The sequence below is a fragment of the Pelophylax lessonae genome (assembly GCF_965119305.1).
Source record: "Pelophylax lessonae genome assembly, chromosome: 12".
NCBI lineage: Eukaryota > Metazoa > Chordata > Amphibia > Anura > Ranidae > Pelophylax > Pelophylax lessonae.
Genome location: NC_138779.1, coordinates 23,023,464 through 23,035,195, shown reverse-complemented (window position 1 = coordinate 23,035,195; position 11,732 = coordinate 23,023,464). Strand labels below are relative to the sequence as shown.

Below are 11,732 nucleotides of genomic sequence, written 5' to 3'. Positions count from 1 at the left end.
AAGTGGATTTTGACCACATTCACTAAGTTAAAGGGAAAGTTTCCCTACAAAGTACATTCTTTACAAAGAGGACTTGCACCACATTCACTAAACTAAGGGAGAATCCAACTACAAAGTGCATGCTTTACAAAGAGGACTTGCACCACATTCACTAAGCTAAGGGAAAACTCCTATACAAAGTACATTCTTTACAAAGTGGATTTTGACCACATTCACTAAGTTAAAGGGAAAGTTTCCCTACAAAGTGCATGCTTTACAAAGTGGACTTGCACCACTTTTACTAAGCTAAGGGGAAAATTCCCATACAAAGTGGATTTTCATCACATTGATTGAGCTAAGGGAAAATTCCCCTACGAAGTACATTTTTTACAAAACAGATTTGCACCACATTCACTAAGCTAAGGGAAAAATTCCCCTGCAAAGTTGATTTTCATCACATTCACTGAGCTAAGGGAAATTTCCCCTAAACAGCAGATTTTTATCACATTCCCCAAGCTAAGGGAAAATCCCCTCCCCTACGACGTACATTCTTTACAAAATGGATTTGCACCACATTCACTAAGCAAAGGGAAAATCCCCCTACAAAGTAGATTTTTATCACATTCACCGAGCTAAGGGAAAATCCCCTCCCCTACGACGTAAATTCTTTACAAAACTGATTTGCACCACATTCACTTAGCTAAGGGAAAATTACCCTACAAAGTAGATTTTTATCACATTCACTGAGCTAGGGGAAAATTCCCCTACAAAGTAGATTTTCATAACATTTACTGAGCTAAAGGAAAATTCCCCTACGAAGTACATTCTTTACAAAACGGATTTGCACCACATTCACTAAGCTAAGGGAGAATCCCCCTGCAAAGTGAAAATTCCCTTACAAAGTAAAAAAAAAAAGCCCATTTGCCTTTAGTATATCAACTCCCATGGTCCCTCGATCTAGAATGATGTCATCTACCAATTACAATCCACCCTACAGAATACCAACATCCCAATACAAATGGTATGGGAGCACACAGTGTCTCTGTAGACTCCTCCCCTCTATTGGGAAGATAATGAACAATTCAGATACATGAATACGGATTATATTGGGCTGAGAAGAATAATGATATCTATGAAACATCCTAGATCTGGCTCTGGACAAACTTAATTTCCAATGGGGGGGGGGGGGGGCTGTGATGTCATAGGCTGGTAAAGATGTCAGAAGAGAAAGAAGATATGAAGTCTGTAATGACCTGCCACAGGCCAGGGGTGTCCAAACTACGGCCCCTCCAGCTGTTCAGGAACTACAATTCCCATGAGGCATTGTAAATCTCTGACATTCACAGACATGACTAGGCATGATGGGAATTGTAGTTCCTGAACAGCTTGGAGGGCAATAGTTTGGACATAGCTGCGCCAACCCAAAGCACCACCAAGCAGAGACGGTACACCCCAACACCGGGAAGAGGCGGTACACCCCAACACCGGGAAGAGGCGGTACACCCCAACACCGGGAAGAGACGGTACACCCCAACACCGGGAAGAGACGGTACACCCCAACACAGGGAAGAGACAGTACACCCCAACACCAGGCAGAGACGGTACACACCAACACCAGGCAGAGACGGTACACACCAACACCGGGCAGAGACGGTACACCCCAACACCGGGAAGAGACAGTACACCCCAACATCGGGAAGAGACGGTACACCCCAACACCGGGCAGAGACGGTACACCCCAACACTGATCAGAGATGGTACACCCCAACACCGGGCAGAGATGGTACACCCCAACACCGGGCAGAGACGGTACACCCTAACACCGATCAGAGATGGTACACCCCAACACCGGGCAGAACGGTACACCCCAACACCGGGCAGAGACTGTACACCCCAACACCGAGCAGAGACTGTACACCCCAACACCGAGCAGAGGTGGTACACCCCAACACACGGGCAGAGATGGTACACCCCAACACTGGGCAGATATGGTACACCCCAACACCGGGCAGAGACCGTACACCCCAACACTGAGCAGAGATGGTACACCCCAACACAGAGCAGAGACATACACCCCAACACCGATCAGAGATGGTACACCCCAACACCGGGCAGAGGTGGTACACCCCAACACCGGGAAGAGACGGTACACCCCAACACTGGGCAGAGACGGTACACCTCAACACCGGGAAGAGGCAGTACACCCCAACACCGATCAGAGACGGTACACCCCAACACCGATCAGAGAGGGTACTCCCCAACACCGGGCAGAGACGGTACAATATTTTTTGCAATCAAAAACACATTTAAAACAAAATGAGATTGTTTCACCCCATACTGGCCATCTTGCAATGGTTTTACACACTTACTGGGAAAAGGAATGACGTTACCCAGTAAGGCAACTGGGAACCATCACCTGGATGATGGTCATAGTCTGGCACCATTGTCTACACCGTAAAAGCTTTCCCCTATAATGAAGACCACTAAAACTGGAGAGTGCAAGATTTGGGTTATCCAATCAGCTTCCAGGTTTTATTTTCAACGCTTAATTGAACAAGCTGATTGGCTACTACCATGCGCAGCTGCACTAGCTTTTGAGTGCTCCAGTTTTAGTAAATCCCCCTATATAGTCTTCTGCAATCCATCTAGGACATTATTTTTTTTCCCTACGTTTTAAATATTCCATCCATATAGGAATGGCGGCAAAGTACTCATTTGTAATAAAAGTATTTTCTAATAGCAGAAAATGAAATAAAGCGTCACACATTAGCCGGCGGCCAATAATACAGCTTAGTTTGATGAATTATTCCAGCTCATTAGTTTCATTTGGGTATCACTGACATGGTAATCCCGAAGCATGCCACCCAGATAGTGAACAGTAAACACGCCCGCAGCGCCGAGTTGAGGGAAGGGGCAACGGCACCAACATGAAAAAACTTTTTCTAAACTTAGTTCCAAGCGGTCCCCCCCCCCCCTTTTTTTTTTTTTTTTCCAGCAGCCACAGCAAAAGCAACAAAAAAAAAAGAGAAAGCTAATGCATTATTTAACATAGCAAATACCATAACAGAACCGTTCGCATCGCGAAACACACCCCCCATCCCCCCTCCTTCTCTCTTTTTTTTTAAACAGCAGATGTACCCCGTCCACAGCCACACACAAAAAAAAAATGCCGTTTCCTTCCTTCTTAATTGCTACAATTAAAATCCTTGGGAAAAATGATTGCCACACGACCCATCTGTAGAATGCAAATGAATGCCATTTAAACAGTAGATTATCACAAATTAAAAAAAAAAAAAAAAAAAAAAAAAAAATCTCTCAGTAAATTTAATATGAAAAAAATAAATAAATAAAAGTTTGTAGAAATCAAAATACTAAATAATAAAAATTTTAAATAAATAAATATAAGTTTGTAGCAATCAAAATACTAAATAATAATAATGTAATATGAAAAAAAAAAGTGTGTAGTAACAAAAATTAAAATGATAGAAATTCAAAGTAATAAAAAAAATGTAAATGAGAAAAAAAAAGTTTGTAGTAATAAAACATTTAAAATAATATCAATTTAAAGTAATAAAAACAATAGTAAAAATGTAATATGAAAAAAAAAGTTTGTAGTAATAAAGTTTCTAAATAATAGAAATTGAAAGTAATAAAAATAAAGTAAAAACTTAATAATATCCACATTGTAAAGCGCTGCGCAAACTGTTGGCGCTATATAAATCCTGTATAATAATAATAATAATAATAATATGAAAAAAAAAAGTTGGTAGTAATAAAGATTAAAAATAATAGAAATTTAAAGAAAGAAAAATAGTTAAAAAAATGTAAGAAGAAAAAAGTTTGTATCAATAAAATTCTTAAATAATAGAAAACTTAAAGTAATAAAAATAATAACAAAAATGTAATATGAAAAAAAATTGTAGTAATAAAGATTAAAAATAATTTTAAGAAATAAAAATGATAGTAAAAATGTAATATTAGAAAACAAGTTTGTAGAAATAAAGATTTAAATAATAGAAATTTAAAGTACAAAAAAAAGTAAAAAAAATGTAAGAAGAAAAAAAGTTTGTATTATTAAACAGTTTATAAATAAAAATGTAAATCAATAAAATTAATAGTAAAATTAGTAAAATTTTATATTTGGGGGGGAAAAAAGTTTGTAGTAATAAAGATTTAAAATAATAGAAATTTAAAGTAATAAAAATAATAGTAAAAATGTAATAAGAAAAAAAAGGTTGTAGAACTAAAGAATAAAAATAATAGAGATTTAAAGTAATAAAAATAGTAAAAAAAAAATGTAAAAAGAAAAAAGGTTGTAGTTTAAAAAATTTTAAATAATAGAAATTTCATGGAATAAAAATAATAGTTAAAATGAAATATGAAAAAAACAGTTGGTAGTAATAAAGATTAAAAATAATAGAAGTAATAAAATAGTAAAAAAATATAATAAGAAAAAAAATGATGTAGCAATAAAAATTTTAAATAATAGAAATTTAAAGTAATAAAAATAATAGTAAACATTTTACATAGAAATGTAAAGTAATAAAAATTGTAAAAAAAAATGTAATAAGAAAAAAAAGTTTGTAGCAATAAAAAAGTTAAATAAGAGAAATTCAAGGTAATAAAAATAATAGTAAAAATGTAACATGAAAAAAAGGTTTGCAGTAATAGAGATTAAAAATAATAGAAATGTAGTAAGAAAAAAAGTTTCAAGTATTAAAAATAATTTAAAAAAAAGTAACATGAAATAAAAAATTTTTTAAGAAAGAAGAAGTAGAACAGAAATTTAAAGTAAAAAAAGTAAATAAAAAAAGTTTGTAGTAATAAAAATTTTAAATAAAAAAAAAATATAATAAAAAGGTAATATCAAATAAAAAGTTTGTAGTAATAAAGATTAAAAAAATTAGAAATGTAAAGTAATAAAAATAGTAAAAAAAAAAAAAAATGTATGTAGAAAAAAGTTTGTTGTAATACAAGCTTAAAGTAGTAACAAATAGTCATAAAAATGTAATATTAAAAAAAAGTTTTGGTTCCCCCTCCCCAATTTAAAAAAAAAAAATGCACACTAACTTTTAGTGTGGTAAAATGTCTGTAGAACCTGAACTGTTAATGTATGTTATGGTTTGAATGTAATACCTAGAGAAAAGCTGTAAATTTAAAATAAAAACTTGTCTGATTAAAAAAAAAAAAACAACTTTTTACAGTATATTTAACGCCGCATTTTAATTTAACATTGGCCTAACGCTTAACAAATCTGTCTCCTGAGCGCGCTAATGTGCTCCGAGCCTATCGCTGTAATCAATTTTGTATCGGAAAACGCACTACGACGCATGCAAAATCCAATACTTTCCTCAATTAAAGCAGAGACCGGCAGCGGACGTGAGAAGTTGTATATTTAATTATCCCTTCGCTAATGATCAACTCCTCGGCCGCTGGCCCTTTTCAAAGGGAAGTTATTTTTATTTTTTCTAAAAGACCATCCAAACTTGGAAATGCAGGGAAGCGTCAGACTCTCCTGTGCTGATCACCTCTTAATAATATATTCCAAGGACAGTACAACAAAACGCAGGTAGTCACACATTATCGATTAGCAAATGATAACAAAGACAAAGCAAGTATCGGATGATCGTAACAAGTTTAAATTGCTACAAAAAAAAAAATGTTTAAGCTGGAAAGTTAAGAGCCGTCGGTCTATTGGATTAGTCAGACTTAATTAAAACAACATGACGGGATCCTTAATGGCTCAGTAGATGGCCCTCACTGGCTCGACAATGAGTGGAAACCCTTCATTCGAGTCAAAGTGAGAACAAAACAATATTGTCGCTGGAGCCCCATCGAGAAGCCAGATCTCCCCCAAGACGCTGGCGGAGAAAACAGCCATTTAATGAATTATACACAAGGTCTGAGAAGAGGAGAATTCACCACCAAGATACAAACATCACAATCCCCTCGCAAGCGTTTTCAGGATTGGCGATCATCGGTTATTATTAATCAAAAAACAAAGCAAGCAAAGGCAGCGAGCCTACAACTGATGGAGATATTCACGGTGAAATGGTGGAGCGTTCCATCACCGTACAAAAGATACAACGCCTGATAAACTGCACAGGAACTTCATCTATCAAGTAAAGACAAACAAGGAACAACATGAGAATACCAACCATCAGCAACAGACCCACCAACAGACAATACCAATCAGCACCAGAACTGGCACTAGAAACAGCAGCACCACCATATAATGCCACCGCTACCAGAACTAGCACCAGAACTAGCACTGGAAACAGCAGCACCACCATATAATGCCACCCTCACTAGAACCAGCACCAGAACTAGCACTAGAAACAGCAGCACCACCATATAATGCCACCACCACCAGAACTAGCACCAGAAATAGCACTAGAAAGAGCAGCACCTACATATAATGCCACCACCACCAGAACTAGCACCAGAACTAACACTGGAAACAGCAGCACCACCATATAATGCCACCCTCACTAGAACCAGCACCAGAACTAGTACTAGGAACAGCAGCACCACCATATAATGCCACCACCACCAGAACTAGCACCAGAACTAGCACTGGAAACAGCAACACCACCATATAATGCCACCACCACCAGAACTAGCACTAGAAACTTTGCCACCACCATATCATGCCACCCTCACTAGAACTAACACCAGAAATAGCAATAGAAACAGCAGCACCACCATATAATGCCACCACCACCAGAACTAGCGCCAGAACTAGCACTGAAAACAGCAGCACTACCATATAATGCCACCACCACCAGAACTAGCACCAGAACTAGCACTAGAAAAAGCAGCACCACCATATAATGCCACCATCACCAGAATTAGCACTAGCACCAAAAATAACACTAGCACCAGCAGTTGAACCACTATCTCTATACAATGCCACCACCATAATAATGAGCACTAGCACCAACACCAGAACCAGCACCACAACCACCACCTCCATACAATAACACCACCACCTGAACTAGCACCAGCACCAGAAACAGCACCAACACTAGCAGCAGAACCACATTCTCCATTCAATGTCACCACCATCATAATGAGCACTAGCACCAGCACCAAAAATAGCACTAACACCAGAACCAGTACCACCACCTCCATAAAATGCCACCACCACTACCAGAATTACCAACAGCACAGCACCAGCACCAGAAACAGCACCACCACCTCCATACAATACCACCACCCACAACTAGTACCAGGACCAGAAATAGCACTAACACCAGCAGCAGAACCACCATCTCCATACAATGCCACCACCACCAGTATGAGCATTAATACCAGCACAAGAACTAGCACTAGAAACAGCAGCACCACCATATAATGCCACTATCACCAGAACTAGCACCAGCAGCAGAACCATCATTTCCATACAATGCCACTACCACCATAATGAACATCAGCACCAGCACCAAAAATGGCACTAGCACCAGCACCACCAACTCCATACAACACCACCACCACCTGAACTAGCACCAGCACTAGAAACAGCAGCACCACAATATAATGCCACTATCACCAGAACTAGCACCAGTACCTCCATGCAATACCACCACCACCTGAACTAGCACCAGGACCAGCACCAAAAATAGCACTAGCACCAGCACCACCAACTCCATACAACATCACCACCACCTGAACTAGCACCAGCACTAGAAACAGCAGCACCACAATATAATGCCACCATCACCAGAACTAGCACCAGTACCTCCATATAATACCACCACCACCTGAACTAGCACCAGGACCAGCATCATAAATAGCACTAGCACCAGCAGCAGAACCACCATCTCCATACAATGCAACTAACATCATAATGAGCACTAACACCAGCACCAGAACCAGCAACCACCACCAGAATGAGAACTAGCACCAACACTAGACCTATCACCAGCACCAGAACAAACACTATCACCAGCAGCAGAACTGGCACAACCACCACCTCCATACAATGCCACCACTACCAGAAGGAGAACTAGCACCAACACTAGACCTATCACCAGCACCAGAACAAACACTATCACCAGCAGCAGAACTGGCACAACCACCACCTCCATACAATGCCAACACCACCAGAAGGAGAACTAGCACCAACACTAGACCTATCACCAGCACCAGAACAAACACTATCACCAGCAGCAGAACTGGCACAACCAACACCTCCATACAATGCCACCACTACCAGAATGAGAACTAGCACCAGAACCAGCACAGCCACCACCAGAACAAACACCAGCACCAGAACTGGCACAACCACCACCTCCATACAATGCCACCACCACCAGAAGGAGAACTAGCACCAACACTAGACCTATCACCAGCACCAGAACAAACACTATCACCAGCAGCAGAACTGGCACAACCACCACCTCCATACAATGCCACCACCACCAGAATGAGAACTAGCACCACCACCAGAACAAACATTAGTATCAGCAGCAGAACTGGCACAGCCATCACAAGAACAAACATTAGTACGAGCAGCAGAACTGGCACAACCATTACCATTCAATGCCACCACCACCAGAATGAGAACTAGCACCAGCACTAGACCTATCACCAGAACCAGCACCAAAAACAGCACTATCACCAGTACCAGAACTATCACTACAACCAGAACTAGTGCTAGAACCAAAACTACCAACAGCACCACCATATAATTCCTCCACCACCAGCAACAGAACTAACACCAGAACCAGAACTTCCACCATCACCATCACCAGCACCATACAATGCCACAAAGAATCCAATTACTTCCACAACAGTATCCGCACACCAATCCTTCCCATGTGTTCTATCCTTTCTGTCTAAACAGCATCCTGCAGAGTCACTCTTCATCTCTAAAAAGAAAAAAAAAAAAAAAAAGTCCAAAATATATCTTCCAGAGATTAAAAAAAAGAAGACGTCCCAAATAAGAATTCCCTTTTTTTTTGGTGATGTTAAAAAAGAAAAATCTTCAAATACGATAATCACTTGGCATGCAAATGACATGTATCCATCATGTACAGGTTCTGTGTGTGTGTGTGTGTGCCGTTACATGTCACCCGCTGAGCGTGTGTTTTCCAAATACAAATAAATCTAATAATAATAAATATAAATATAGAATATAAATGATGTATAAATTATAATGCACGATAGTGTGCAATTCATTCATAGATAAATTGATTTTCTTTTTTGTTTTGTTTTTTTAAATCTGTATTTGTGTAAACAAATACATGGTATAGATCTTGTATATGTATGTATGTATATATATATATATATATATATATGTGTGTGTGTGTATATGTGCGCTGGCTCAAGCATGCAAAAAAAAAAAAAAAAGAAATGCGCACACGCTTGGATCCTGGCGGCGAGGAGTGATTGCATTAGCAGTTAAGGTTGCCCCACACTGCCTCCTCCTCCTCCTGTGCCCTGTCTGTATGAAGAGCTCCGGCAATGGGACTGTGCAAAAAAAAAAAAAAAAAAGAAGAGAGAGAGGGAGAGGCACATGGTGCTGGAGAGAGTGCGCACACACACACACACACACACACACACACACACACACACAGGCTGCAAGCAACAACAGCGACGGCAGCAGCCCGCAGCCTGGAAAGCAGCTCCTGACATTGAGAATGAATGACAGCTTACCTGAGTGCCAATCTTCATCAGACTGACACTGGCGTGACAGCACAGCCTATACTTCCCAGCAAAGGCTGTGACGTCACTGGAGGGGGGTCCAGGCACACGCCCCCTTTCTTCTCCTGCTTTTTGGCTGGATGTGGGGCTTATTTATTGCTGGGAAGTCGCTGCCATCTAGTGGACGCACGGGGGCACGCCGCCTGCGTTTTCCGCCAGTTTGATCGATTTGTTTTGACAGCTGTGACAGGCGACTGGCGATATTTACTCCCGGGGGCTGGAGAGCATTGTTCCTTTGTTAAAGGGATAGTCCACTTTAAAAAAAAAAAAAAAATGGAATAAATGCATCCAGCTTAACTCTTTCACGCCGACGTAACACATACTACGTGCAGCATCACGGAAGAGGGGGCGCATATAGGCGGTATTTTTTTGGTGCTTTGTGTGTGTTAACTGATTATTCCAGGTCTTGGACCAACAATCGGGACAACCAATCATGTGATCACTGTGATAGCCAATCAGAGGATTTGAGGCAGCACAGTGGTGTAGTGGTTAGCACTTCCATCTAGCAGCACCATGTTTTTGGCACTTGGTGCGTGTTCACTGATGACTCCTGGTTCTCCGACCAACAATCGGGACTCCCAATCATGTGATCACTATGATAGCCAATCAGAGTGATTGGGGCAGCACAGTGGCTAAGTGGTTAGCACTCCCACCTAGCAGCACTAGGGTTGTCTGTTCAAATCCCAACCATGGCACTACTTACCTGGACTTTGCATGTTGTCTGTGCAAGTTTCCTCCCACACTCCAAAGACATGCTGGTAGGTTAACCCCTTCCTGCCAATGTAACGCATACTATGTGCAGCATCATGGAAGGGGAGCACACATAAGCAGCATGTTGTTGGCACTTGGTGCGTGTTCACCGATGACTCCAGGTCTTGGACCAACAATCGGGACTCCCAATCATGTGATCACTGTTATAGCCAATCAGAGTGATTGGGGCAGCACAGTGGTGTAGTGGTTAGCACTTCCATCTAGCAGCTGCATTTTTTTGGCACTTGGTGCGTGTTCACTGATGACTCCAGGTCTCCGACCAACAATCGGGACTCCCAATCATGTGATCACTGTGATAGCCAATCAGAGGGTTTGGGGCAGCACAGTGGTGTAGTGGTTAGCACTTCCACCTAGCAGCACCATGTTTTTGGCACTTGCGTGTTCACTGAAGACTCCAGGTCTTGGACCAACAATCAGGACAACCAGTCATGTGATCACTGTGATAGCCAATCAGAGTGACTGGGGCAGCACAGTGGTGTAGTGGTTAGCACTTCCATCTAGCAACACTAGGGTCATCTGTTCAAATCCCAACCATGGCACTACCTGCCTGGAGTTTGCATGACCTGTGTGGGTGTACTCCAGTTTCCTCCCACACTTCAAAGACATGCTGTTAGGTTAACCCCTTCCTGCCAATGTAACACATACTATGTGTAGCATCACGGAAGGGGAGCGCATATAAGTGGCATGTTGTTGGCACTTGGTGCGTGTTCATCAATGACACCAGGTCTCGGACCAACAATCGGGACTCCCAATCACGTGATCACTGTATTAGCCAATTAGAGTGATTGGGGCAGCACAGTGGTGTAGTGGTTAGCACTTCCATCTAGCAACACTAGGGTTGTCTGTTCAAATCCCAACCATGGCACTACTTACCTGGACTTTGCATGTTCTCCCTGTGCCTGAATAGGTTTCCTCCAGGTACTCCAGTTTCCTCCCACACTCCAAAGACATGCTCGTAGGTTAACCCCTACTTGCCAATGTAAAACATACTATGTACAGCATCATGGAAGAGGGGTGTAGTTGTTAGCACTTCCACCTAGCAATAGTAGGGTCATCTGTTCAAATCCCAACCATGGCACTACCTACCTGGACTTTGCATGTTCTCCCTGTGTCTGTGAGGGTTTCCTCCCACACTCCAAAGACTTGCTGGTAGGTTAACCCCTTCACACTAATGTAACACATACTATGTGAAGCATCACGGAAAGGGAGCTAATATAGGTGGAATTTTTTTCAGTGCTTTGTGCGTGCTCACCGAGTATTCTGGGTCTCGCACC

The 11,732-nt window shown here is 41.0% G+C and overlaps 1 protein-coding gene across 5 annotated transcripts in view; it reads right to left on the bottom strand.

The window, feature by feature from the left end:
- PKNOX2 (PBX/knotted 1 homeobox 2) overlaps positions 1 to 9,691 on the bottom strand; it is a 785,503-nt gene extending 775,812 nt beyond the window's left edge. For 4 of the 5 annotated variants that reach the window (XM_082273320.1, XM_082273323.1, XM_082273321.1 and 1 more), the window contains exon 1: positions 9,640 to 9,690. The gene's annotated coding sequence lies outside the window, so the exon portion shown is untranslated. Of the gene's footprint in view, positions 1 to 9,639 lie in introns of all 5 variants that reach the window. The other variant, XM_082273326.1, reaches the window with a different exon arrangement.
- Positions 9,692 to 11,732: the final 2,041 nt, after the last annotated feature.